Below are 13,659 nucleotides of genomic sequence, written 5' to 3'. Positions count from 1 at the left end.
TGGCAATTCGTAATATGGAAAGAATACATGGTGATGACGTGCAGCGAGAGACTACAATTGTGGTTAAGTTCATGTAAGGTCATTTTGAGGCTGTTATGGATGCAGTTAGGATTAAAATATATGATTATTTTGAAATTACGCTGGTGTATTTATATATACAAAACGACTGTTTAAAATTAGAACACATAATTGATCAAGGGATTCCATGCACTTTTGATTAAAAAAAAAAACTTGCATGGATTAAGAAGGAAAGCGTTAAGGAGGTAAGTATCTGGGTGTTTGCCTCATTTATGAATTTCAAAATGCATATTTGGAGTTGAGCAATACAAAAATGAGAACATTTCTTAAAGCAAACTGTAACATACCTGCAGGTGTTGTACATTTTCCTATTCCATCATTTTCAGATGGAGCGCACCACATCATTATTCACTTGTGGTTGTTCTATACTTTTCAGAGGCCCTCAGTTCTGCCTTATTGTCCTCTGTGTTTAGGAACCAGAGTGCACTGCTGACAGGAGCATTCACACAATTCTTGCCTCAATGTATTTACAGTGGCAAGTATACCTACATTAGTCAAGTGAAAGAGCAAATGATAAAATATTAAACTGAATTTATAAATAGATTCCAAAGTCCCTCAGACCTGATCTAGATCTCTGCCTATTTGACCATCTTGATAAGACTTTCACTGTATGCTATATTCCTCACATCTAACTGCTCACATTAAATATGCTCTTGTTTCTCTGTCTCTCTCTCTCTCTCTCTGTCTGTGTCTTTGGTGTGTTTGAATAACACTGAAATTAGTTGAAATTAGTTGTCATTTCGTGATTGTCCCGGCCACATGTTTTAATGTCCTGTATTTCTTAAACAGTAAGTGTTGTTTGCACCCCCCACTAAATTTCCTGCAAACATTTCACCATTTGACTTCAGCATACCCAGAACTTTGACGGAGGTGAGATATCTAACAAGCCAGATGGTTCTGCACTCTCTTGGAAGAGACTATGATTCCAAGCTGACCAGTGGAAGTGAACTTCATAATCCAGCACCAGACAATTAGCCCTCCTTCACCTCCTTGACAGGTCTAAATTGATGGACTTCCCACAGTTCTGAGTAAAAGACTTCCTGCCTCCTCTGTCCACTGCTTCCTGAAAGTGGTTTTAAAAAGAGTTTTGAAAGGTTCAAAATTTCTGAAGTCTTGCTAAAATGAAGCTAAGACCCATTTATTGATGATACAACTTGGTTTTTACCAACAGAGTATTACCAAAAAATTAATCACCTAAGTTTCTTGTCATAAAATGTGGAAAATGCCGTCAGACATAAAACAACAAGTCCTTTGGCTCTATTAACCACACTCTGACAAATGTGTTTTTTATAGAAAACCCAACGTATGGACATCAAGACTCATCCATCTATCCATGTTCTTGTGCTCATGCAGATTTTGTAAATTATACTTAATTTAAAAAGTCTCAAGAGTCATGTTTCCTATAGAGGAAAAATAATAATCACATCAGGACTAATCAAAACTGTGATATATTCTGATCACTATCAGTTATTAATATTAATTCAAGAAGATGGTCATAGCTAGCCAATGTTAGATATTTTACTGGGTTTTGTGTGTGGGATATGTGGACCACACAGTATTGCAGATTTTAAACGTGTAGCAGTGAGAAAAGCAAACATTCTCTCTGTTCTAATTGAAATGCGTGTCAGTGGGGCCTCTTTGTCTATGCTGTTTCAGTCTACCATGCAGCTTCAACAAGCCCCACAGAGAGTAGGTACAGTAGCAGTAAAGCAATCAACTAGACTGGAGCTCAGGGCTTGAAAGGCACATCATCATATGGAACAGCATCGTCACTGGGGTGTGAAATCAAAGCTACACTCAACAAAAATATAAACGCAACACCTTTGTTACTGCTCCCAATCCCCATGGGATGGACGTAGAGACCTAAAATTCATTCCAGATACACAATATAACCATCCCTCCCAAACAGTGGTCACAAATCAGTCCAAATGTGTGGTAGTGGGCACATCTGCTATATTGAGATAATCCTCTACGTCCATCCCATGGGGAAAAATAAAAACACTCTGCATGATAGCCTCCCTGACAAGTGTATTAAACATTATCTGGATGCTACTGTCACATGATCAGACTCTTTATCCTGACCTATGTGTTTAGCCTGTCGCTTTTTTAAAACTTCTCTCTCTCCACCTGGGATTCTTAAATATTAATAATGTATATTATAATTATGTTAGTTTGAAATTTTCTCTCTGTTCATTTGCAACTTTGTTTATAGTTAGATTCCTTTCACGTCACCAATCTCTCTCCCACTTTATTCTGTTTCACCAGAATGACTCGTCACTGCAGCATCTCCTTAATTTAATTTGCACTCGTCCCTGACCTCTCAGCTTTCTTTTGCCGCTCTAGTCTATGTTCACTGAAGGCACTTTACATTTAAGTGTCATGTCTGAAATTCATGTTCTCAGCCACGGGGCTTTGAGCTTGGTCTGTCCCTGCCGACGGACAGCACAGCCAATTTCATTAATCAAACAATCCACGAGAAAATGACCCCAGCCCAGAGGTACCTGAGTGAGAGGAGACGGTATCGAAACATAAACTGAGTACAACCGACTCAACTCAGACAAAATGACCATTTCTTTTCGTATAAAACTCTAAATTAGACTCTTTGTAATTATGAATCATTCAGTTAATCATAAGCCTTTGGTAGATATTTTAGAAATTGCACCCTTTGTTTCAACATATGCTTCGCACTCATTATTGTACTATTAAATATAATTATTAGTCATGTCAAAGAGACATTTCTTTGCACTTTAAGATTCAATTCTTACATATTGTAAGTGTGGCACATGCTGTAGACACTATTTTGAGGACGTGGAACACGACAAGCCACAATCCTCCTCAAACCTGTTGTTTATTGAAATGCCAGCGAGTCAACATGCACTACCTGACATTTCCAGTGGCCGGTTCAGAGCATGTGGAGAGGAGGTTACAGCAGTGTCATCTTTCATGTAAAGTGGCCTTTGATGACCAAGGAAAGGCTGTGGATTTACAGCCATAGTGTTCACAGCGAGAGAGCTCATCCATTTTCTCTGACCAAGCATGACTCTTGAGAAACCTTTTGTGTGTTAGAGATCAATTTCTATCCTGTCATTAAAGAGTTTCTACTTAAACACGGCTCAGTGTCTTGTTGTATTAGTTTATCCTGTTACAGCTTTTGCACATTTAATCTCATTGATAGTATTTTATAACGATAATGGTCACAAATCTCTCCTAACTGACTTACAAGACAGAAAGACTGAAAGCATTCTGCACAGTCCATTATTCCAATGAGATCAGAACAAAGACAAAGTCAAAACAAGACAGCGCAGGCAGCCTCTGCAACCAAGCAGACTGACAGATTATGTGTTTCATAATGTGCTGCATGTGATTTGAAGGAAATGTACCAGGAAGTTTAAGTTTGCATTAATGGATCAGTCACACTAAAGCATAAATAGGAAAAATCTGTTATTGTCTGGGGAGTGTACAAATGTTTGTTTTGCAATTTGCAAATTATTGCAAGTAGATGTGGTGAGCAACAGTTTTTTTTTTTTTTACTTTATTTTGCCACATTCTATTGCAAGGGGAGTGCACAGATCACATGATGGGAGGCAATCTGTCTTCTACTGTCTGTGCTGATGAGTGTGAAGCATTTTTGATGTATCTTTTTGGAGCAGGGGACTCAACTTGTAATATGGATATATATAAAATAAAATTGCTGAGCACCAATGTCATTTTGCAATTTAGTTATCATCCTGTGAATTTCTGTTTAATGTGGTTTCAGACAGACGGCAACTGATTTGTGACTTTCACAATCACAATTAATCATAATTAATTGGAATATTAACACAAACATATTGCATGTAATTGCCTTCTCGCGTAGTCTGACAGCACACTAACATCTCATTGCTGTTTTATGAATGTCTTGATGCCAAAGAGGCTTTGAAGATGGCAACTAACTGCACGTGGTTGTACACTTCTCCATCTGTAAAATGAGCATCTCAAAAGCAACAAGAACGCATGTTCATTGCACACAGTTAAAATGATTTTTGGTGTTTTCCCTAGTGTGACTGTGGCATTATCTATAGATAGCTGTGATGTGCTGTGTTTTTTTTTTTTTAAATTACATACATATTTGAATATTAGACATCATGCACCATTATTTCCTGAATGAGATACTAACTGATCCAGACATTCTAAAGATTACTTGGCCTTAAGTCTGTTTGGACTAGAGTTTAGAGAACTGGTGCATCACCTGAGGATGAGCTTCTTAGGGCAAATGGTTAGATCCTTTGTTGTTAGCAGTGCAGGACTGTTTTGTGCCTCGGGTTTCTCATTGGCTCACACTCTTATGCAGCCATAGCACGCACATGAATGAGAGGCGGAAGGCGATTGTAGTTCCTATTAACTGGGCATTGCTGACTATCCCACTAATTGCTGAGTTTACTTTTGTCTGTATATCATATTTACGATTAAAAATAAAAAAATAAATAAAAAAAGATTAATCAAGTTGAATATTGATTGCTTTTCATATGGGAATTGATCCTGCAACATGAAATTTTGTATTGGAGGCATCGATATTTCAGGATCGCTCTGCACATCACTACCCCTCAGTCAGTGAGTGAGATGGTAGACAGTGGTGAAGAGGAGAGTTTGAGAGTGTCACAAAAACGCATAAATATGACTGACACCTGTAAACGAAGCAGCATCTGGCTAAGAGCAGAACCTGCATCAGCCCATCCAAGCTGAATGTCAACTTCCCATCACTACTACGCAACACAGAAATACCTTAAACCTGTGTCTTATTAGCCAGCAGCGGTATAACTACTATAGTTACAAAGACGTCCAGCTTTATATAAGTTTATTACTGCCTGTTCCTTGGTTTCTCAATCAGAACCTAAGATGGTGGCAAAACTGCTCTGCTCAAGACTTCAAAGGTAAAACTTAAATAACCAATGGACAAAGTCCATTTTTATATACATTATATTACTGATAAAAAATGTCTTCATTGAAGAGTTTCTGTCATACAGGTCCTGATGCATATATTCCAGATTGCTGGAGGTGATACTCAGGATGTAAGGCCACATCAATCTAAATGAAGATGGTAAATACAGCTGTACCTATCCTATATTGTTGTGACCATTACGGGGACATCAATCAAAAACACCAGGCCATTAAATGTCAGGGGACCAAGGTCATAGCATTCTTTAACCTTTGTCAGATGGTTCGCATGACAACAATAACTGAAATAAACAGGAATTCAACACACAACCTAGACCTAGACTCATGTAGCCACTGAGTGGAATTCCAGGTGTGCCATTGGTATGCAGTGTGTTTGGTTTGGTGAGGTGTGCTCACTTTAGCCCATTACAGTGGGGAATGAGACACAGGCATCACCCATCATTACTGTAATTGGTTAAATTGTGGCTACACATACAAGTATTGCTCTCCACCTGCTGCCAATTTAAAAAGAACATCTGATGGATTAAAAAAAACCCCAGCATTTTAAATAAAAGTGTAAGTGGTAGAAGCATATGTTTATGTTCCACCTCCTAGAATGATAAACTTTGACAGCGTGTGCACTAGAAAAATGTGCTCCAGTATAACCCCAAAATACGACTAAAAAGTTAAAGGAACAACTTAAACATTTTTAACTTTGAGTTTCTGGTGTGATTTTGAGTACAGCCCTCAAAGAGTGGATGATTTTAGTTAACACTGTTCCTTTTTTTTTTTCTTTTGTTCTCAACAAATTAACAACAGTGTATTATAAATATAGACTATTGTATAATTGTGTAATTATATACAATTATAATTTTTGAATAACTGTCAATGTGTATTTTAAGCTATTAATTACTATTATGTTACATTTACGATGCTGACACAGGAGAACATGAAAGATAATAACAATTTAAAAACACGACTGAAGGAGACCATACATAATACAGGAATCATTAAAAAAGTAAAACATTCCTCTTTATGTTTACTTAATATTTTAGTGCTTCTACCACAAACAACATAGGCTTCTGACATTATAGGAAAGAGAGAAAAAAACATAGAAAGTTTGATATGCTCCTTTGAAAATCAAAACATTAGCCAACAGACCAAGACTACAAACCTACACAGTCAATATAGCTTTTGCACTTAAGAAAAAAATCAAAGCAGAACATTTCTGCATGCATTTAACTAAAGTAAACAATCAGTTTAGTGCATACACACACTCACTACTTCACACTTTTCCTCCCACTTGTAGGGCTTCTCACCCATTGTGAGAAGTATGGGATCAGAACGATGCCACCTTGAAATGAAACTGAAAAAAAGAAATTGTGGGATATATTGTGGGACAAAACACGCAATAAGAGGCTCGCACTGGGATTCCGACCCGCATGTATTTGCATACATTATAGAGGCCACTAGTGCTGACCAAGCTGCCATCTTTCTCTCATCCCGTCTTTCAATGGCTGCTTCAATTTCAGCTTGACCCTCTAAACCGCAGGTAAGTAATCATTTTTTGTCATCTTTCCTTGCTGTCGCTCTGGACTGGACATTAGTTTAGTTTTTTTTAGCTACATCTGGTGAAGTTGTGGTAAAATGCTGGTATTAGCCTATTCGTCGTAGCAAGCTAGCCTAAAGCTAATATTTGCTAAATTTAGGGATACCCGTGTCTCTTTAGGAGTTGGAGGCCGTTGTTTTAGGAGCGGCACAAGATCTCATCAACAGGCAGTGTTGGGGAGTAACGTAATACATGCACCGGCATTACGTATTTAAAATACAAAATATGAGTAAATGTATCCGTTACAGTTACCGTTCAATAGATGATATTGAGAATACAGTTACTTTGTTGAAATAAATGGATTACATGGCGGTATCTTCCTGTTTCATATGCAAGGCCAGACCTACCCAAAGTGTGGGGCCCGCCCCCTGGGGGGGGGGGGGGGGGGGGGGGCGCAGATCCATTGCAGGGGGGGCATGAAAAGGGAAAAAAACCAAAAAACAAAGCTTGTACACTGCAGGCACGGGGCGCCCACACAAACGCAAAGCAGGAGATGAAGCATCGCTGAATATGTTTCCAAACCAACTTCATTCTAAGCCAAAGAGTAGAAAATATAGTGAAGCATGTCTGCCCTTTGGTTTCACCTGCACAAGTGCCGAGGTAGGTCTCCCCTGCAGAATTGGTTGTCCCTTCGTCGGGAGCAGCGCTGGGCTCTCCAAATCACGGACAAACAGTATCCCACATTCTTGATTTTTAGTTCACAAATACTTGTTGTAATGACTAACTACTCCTGACATTTTGGAGATGTTAGCTTGTTATACAGTAAAGTTACAGCGGGATACAAATAACAGCAGGCTGATCCTGCCACGATTTGTTCCCTCGGTTCAAATCACGGACAAACAGTATCCCACAGCTGTTTAAGTTTTTAAACCCATTTTGCACAGAGAGGCATTTTTTGAAAAATGTATTGATATCAATGTATTGATGTTGAATATTATTACACAGGAAAAAAAACAACTACATGTAAAATAATCACACTGTGACGCCTCTGCCTTTCTAAATGGAGGGACAGTAACTGCGTGTGTAAATGTAAGCGTGTAAAACCTGAAGATAGAGACACTGTTACTGTTAATCTGACTATCTGCCATTCTGCAATTCATCTCATGTAAACAATAACGTGGCGCACAGCGTGACGTGAAAAAAGGCACCTATCGTTGACGTTGCGTGACAAACTCCATATTCCTTGTCCACACATAAAGGCAAAAAATGAGTTTTAAAAGATCTCCGTTTTCGGTGATTCAATACGACGTTTACGTGTGGACGAAACAGCTGCGTTTTCAAAATCACCGTGTACGTGCAGACGCAGCGTAAAAGAGTTAGTAGTTTATTTTCTTACTACCTGCAGATTACTTTTATTTGCTTAATTGTTTACTAAATGTTTGAGGTGGGAAATAAACTGCAATGGAGCAAAATATGGGTGTGTGTGGTTGGAGGATGTGTGCGTGTGTGTGTGCACGTGCGAGGGAGGGGGGGCAAATATTTTTCTTGTAAAACAAAGGGGGGCCCAGCAAAAAAAGTTTGGGAACCACTGTGTTAGGCTATGGTCTCTCTATTTTTGGTAATTCCACACCGGTGGAAACCCAAACAATGCACGCAATAAGAGGCTCTAAAAATTATTATACAAAAATGATTTAATATGAAGGCAATAGCAGAGTGTTACATGCATCACCCTAAACAATGTAGCCTGATGGGCAGTGTAGTCCATGCTGCAGGGAGAATGGACTGCCATACCCGTTATGTGTCTGTGAGCGAGGGAGGGAGAGAAAGGAAAAGTAGGAGCTGTCACGGGGCAGAAACGGGGAGCTGGAAGCATGTAAATATAATAATAACCACTGCAGCCAAAAAGAGTGCCTGACGAGCCCAGCTGTAAGTAAGCTATTAAGACTCGACTGTACACTGTGTTATTCCGAAACAGTAAGTTCCTTTCAACGCCTCTCTCTGTCTCTCTCTAGCAAAGCTGACCCAGACAACAAAGTAAAGCTAGTTTTCAGCCCAACACGGACCCGACGTATTAGCCAGAGGTCCCTTTACTATGGTTCGGAGCCGCGGACCTGTTTTATATACGCATGGAATAGTTTTCTATACGAGATCGCTGCAAAAAGTGCAGCTTTACTTAATGTCCACCTACTGTTACTCATTTATATTAAGATTTAAACATCTAGTTGGTATTGGTATGGCGAGTAGCCTTCAGTAATAGTAATAAATCACACAGCAGTTGTAAAGTATTCAGAATACATTTCTTCTATAATCTTTGGTGGAATACATTTTAAAAGTAACCTTCCCAACACTGTCAACAGGTTAGCACCTCATACCACAGTGCATCAAAGCAGTCTCATGAGCGCTGGGAAGGACGAGCCCAGAGCCCAAAACAGACAGTGCAGGAGATGACAAGGTTACTAATTGTATGGTGAAAATTATACTTTTAGGTATCTTGATTGGCAAAAGAAAAGTAAATACAAAATCTTTTTCTCACATATAGGACATTTCCAAGATTTTTTTTCAAAACTTCTTCAATTTCTTTCATTACAGCTGTCCTGTGCCAGATGTTCTGTTGACCCACAGTGAGAGGCATCATTTCAGAAACACCAGGAAGACTGAAACTCATCGCCGGGATCAAGCAGGGCTCGTGATCTTCACCAGCAGCTCCCTCACAAGAAGGATAAACCCAGCATTTCATGAACACTGATGGAGACCTTTGCTTTGTGTAATGTTAGAAGTACTCAGATAATCCTCAGAGGGTCTGGACTTTTACATAATATAATAGCTTTAAGTCCTGTAGAAAGTTAAATATATGTTGTGCTCTCTGGTTACTCTGGTATGAATGACTCTGAATTACTTTATGATAAATAACACACTATTGTCAAAAAACAGTGAAAGAATTCCAGATCACAAGTTTTTAGTTCAAATACAAGTAACAACCTTAAAAACAAAATTAATTTCAATTAATTGTTTTTCATTATCATTTTTTTTTCAGTTTCAATACAAGATTTTTCAGTACATTTATTTCAGTTACAATATTTTTTTTTTGGTTTCATTTCAAGGTGGGATCGTTCTGATCCGATACAAAGAGGTTAAGAATCTGTAGTGTTCTCATCTCTCATCTGCTCTGGATTGATTTTATGTAGCGTTCCAAGAGGAGAGCGAGATAATGAGATCACAGCATGCATTTTTCATGGACAGGGTGGAAGTGCAACAGTCACGGTTCCGAATCTACATTTCAAATAAAACTGCCGCCCACGTCCCTCGCAGAAGAACCTTTGCCTCCGAAAATGAACTTATCCTTCAGCGTTCGGCCTCCAAAGTGAAGACAGTGATCTTTGCCAATGGCAGGACAAAGGCTGGAAGAGACAATGCTGAGAAACTAAGAAAATCCTTGTTTTTCTTTAAAATGGCTTGATTCGTAACATGCTAGCCAGTGCTAGCATGAGGAATGCAGATCTGACAATGCTTTATCCTCTAGAATGTAATGATCTAAATCCTTAACTAAGAGCATGGGAATGTAATCCTCAGAGAGCCAATGATCAACATTTTGCCGGTGAAATAGTTTCATTTGTCTGTTTCTGAGGATCAGTTTAGACTATTCAAACAGAGAGTTCTAACCTGTAAGCTGCCATCTGTAGGCAGCCTAAAAATTGACTTGCCGACATTTCCTCTTGCTGTGTGACAGTGCAAAGGAGACACACAATAACAGTGATTACATTCTGATAAAGGCAGTAATTTCATTGCAGTGGGCAAGGGCTGCTTTGTGTGTCGGAGCAGAGAGCATGTTTCAAAATCATCAGATGCCTTGATCTAAAGGTACGTCTCAGCACAGAGACACAGAGTGTGGAATCAGTCAAAGTTCACACAATTCTGCTTGTAGGCGTCACACTCCTCTCATGTAAGGATCTCAGCCAAACTGAAGCCTTTTACCCTTTTCAGTAAAAATGGGGAAACACAGTGATAGCTGCTTCTCCTTGTCCATGTTTGCTGTGTACAAGAATACATGACAGCTGCTGAAGGATTTATGAGGTTTTTTACCTTTAGAGCTCCGGCAGTTGCTGAGCACTGATATAGTGCTTTATTTATCAGTTATTTCATATACATACACAACATATTTAAACTATTTTTTGTATTTTTCTTCACATCTCTCTGATGGTTCTGATGAAAAACTTGACAGGACCAACAAGAAACAACCAAAAATGTCGATTTCTATTTACATTTTTTGCAGTGGTTTATCACAATAAGATTGATGAAATTGTAACAAGAAGAAACATCCTTTCATATAAGTAAAAGTAATTGTTTTTTAAAGAATCTGTGGTGGACTGTTACCATTACAGCTACATGTGCTGAAATGAATTTCCCAGCTTCTCATTTGCTTTGCTTATTCCCCCCCTCTTCTTTTTTTTTTTTTTTTTTTTTTTTACAGAGATCATGATATTCTGGTCTCATATATCCTGAGTGATGGCTGACACATTTGTCTGTGCATTGCAAATTGCATATGGACATATTTTAAAAGCTAGAGTTTATAAGAATAGTAAATTACACAGGGATTAAATAGCTGAGAAAACAAACACACACACACACACTGACAAATTAACTCTGGTGCCACGCGTTTCTCATTTCTCACTCTGGCCTGTCAAGCTGGGAGATCAGCTCTTAATGGAAATGTTGACTGTTTTATTTAAGTGCCAAATGCTCTTCTCTTTGTTTGGACTGTTAATGTCTAACTCTTCACTCCGCTTTGCTCTGACAATGTCTATGAAAGGTTTTCTCTTTTCTTTTAATCCAGTGTTTTAGCTTGTTTCCCATTATTATGGTGTATTGGCTTTCTTCAAGTCACAGCATGAAGATGCACCAGATCTACACCCTAAGCAATTAAGAGTTATGGCCATACCAGTGAGGCAGACTTTGACCAGTACAGGGAGTGCAGAATTATTAGGGAAATGAGTATTTTGTCCACATCATCCTCTTCATGCATGTTGTCTTACTCCAAGCTGTATAGGCTCGAAAGCCTACTACCAATTAAGCATATTAGGTGATGTGCATCTCTGTAATGAGAAGGGGTGTGGTCTAATGACATCAACACCCTATATCAGGTGTGCATAATTATTAGGCAACGTCCTTTCCTTTGGCAAAATGGGTCAAAAGAAGGACTTGACAGGCTCAGACAAGTCAAAAATAGTGAGATATCTTGCAGAGGGATGCAGCAGTCTCAAAATTGCAAAGCTTCTGAAGCGTGATCATCGAACAATCAAGCGTTTTATTCAAAATAGTCAACAGGGTCGCAAGAAGCGTGTGGAAAAACCAAGGAGCAAAATAACTGCCCATGAACTGAGAAAAGTCAAGCGTGCAGCTGCCAAGATGCCACTTGCCACCAGTTTGGCCATATTTCAGAGCTGCAACATCACTGGAGTGCCCAAAAGCACAAGGTGTGCAATACTCAGAGACATGGCCAAGGTAAGAAAGGCTGAAAGACGATCACCACTGAACAAGACACACAAGCTGAAACGTCAAGACTGGGCCAAGAAATATCTCAAGACTGGTTTTTCTAAGGTTTTATGGACTGATGAAATGAGAGTGAGTCTTGATGGGCCAGATGGATGGGCCCGTGGCTGGATTGGTAAAGGGCAGAGAGCTCCAGTCCGACTCAGACGCCAGCAAGGTGGAGGTGGAGCACTGGTTTGGGCTGGTATCATCAAAGATGAGCTTGTGGGGCTTTTTCGGGTTGAGGATGGAGTCAAGCTCAACTCCCAGTCCTACTGCCAGTTTCTGGAAGACACCTTCTTCAAGCAGTGGTACAGGAAGAAGTCTGCATCCTTCAAGAAAAACATGATTTTCATGCAGGACAATGCTCCATCACACGCGTCCAAGTATTCCACAGCGTGTGTCATGGTCCTGGGCCATGTGGGCCCAGTATTCGCAGTTTTGTGTGTTTTGTATTTCATTCCCTAGTCATGCCTTGGATTATTTAGTTAAGATGGTCCTTATTTGATTACCTCCTGTGTGCCCCTGTGTATCTGTGAGCCCTCGTCTCTCCTTGTGTTTATTTCTATGTTTTCCCAGCCCGTTATGTCTGTGTTCTCCCCGTGCTCTCTCTCCTCCTGTTTGAACCTCTGTACTTCCTGTTTTACTTTGACAGTCTCCCGTCAGTGTTGTTTACTCCTGCCATGTCTTGTTATGTTCATCTGTGTCAGCTGTGTTCCCATGTGTGGCCACTTCCCCTGATCATCCCTCTTGTGTATTTAGTCTCTGTGTTTCATGTAGTCTGTGTCGCGTTGTCTGTGTTACCACCCCCTGTGATCTCCAGCCATAGCTTTTCCTTAGTTTATGTCCAGTTTAGGTTTCTGTTTGAACTATTACTCTTATGCTGCCCTCACTCTGTTTTGTTCCTTTCATCAGCCAGAATAAAAGGCTGGCTTTTGTTTTACTCCACTCCTGCATCCTCGCTTGTGTTCGCTCCTGGGTCCACCACACACATTTCCGCACGGTCTGCCTCCGCAGACCGTGACAGCGTGGCTGGCAGAAAAGGGTATAAAAGAAGAAAAACTAATGACATGGCCTCCTCGTTCACCTGATCTGAACCCCATTGAGAACCTGTGGTCCATCATCAAATGTGAGATTTACAAGGAGGGCAAACAGTACACCTCTCTGAACAGTGTCTGGGAGGCTGTGGTTGCTGCTGCACGCAATGTTGATGGTGAACAGATCCAAACACTGACAGAATCCATGGATGGCAGGCTTTTGAGTGTCCTTGCAAAGAAAGGTGGCTATATTGGTCGCTGATTTGTTTTTGTTTTGTTTTTGAATGTCAGAAATGTATATTTGTGAATGTGGAGATGTTATATTGGTTTCACTGGTAAAAATAAATAATTGAAATGGGTATATATTTGTTTGTTGTTAAGTTGCCTAATAATTATGCACAGTAATAGTCACCTGCACACACAGATATCCCCCTAAAATAGCTAAAACTAAAAACAAACTAAAAACTACTTCCAAAAACATTCAGCTTTGATATTAATGAGTTTTTTGGGTTCATTGAGAACATGGTTGTTGTTCAATAATAAAAATATATTCCT

The 13,659-nt window shown here is 39.5% G+C and overlaps 1 long non-coding RNA gene across 1 annotated transcript; it reads left to right on the top strand.

Moving 5' to 3' along the window:
- The first annotated feature begins 6,437 nt into the window (after positions 1-6,437).
- LOC145421584 (uncharacterized) lies at positions 6,438-10,017 on the top strand. Its single transcript, XR_013902970.1, has 3 exons — positions 6,438-6,544; positions 8,899-8,993; positions 9,131-10,017. It is a non-coding gene; the product is annotated as an uncharacterized LOC145421584 (long non-coding RNA).
- Positions 10,018-13,659: the final 3,642 nt, after the last annotated feature.

This window comes from Astatotilapia calliptera, chromosome 17, assembly GCF_964374335.1.
Source record: "Astatotilapia calliptera chromosome 17, fAstCal68.1, whole genome shotgun sequence".
NCBI classification, from domain to species: domain Eukaryota; kingdom Metazoa; phylum Chordata; class Actinopteri; order Cichliformes; family Cichlidae; genus Astatotilapia; species Astatotilapia calliptera.
The sequence above is the reverse complement of the archived record's forward strand: the minus strand, read 5'-3'. Positions and strand labels throughout refer to the sequence as shown.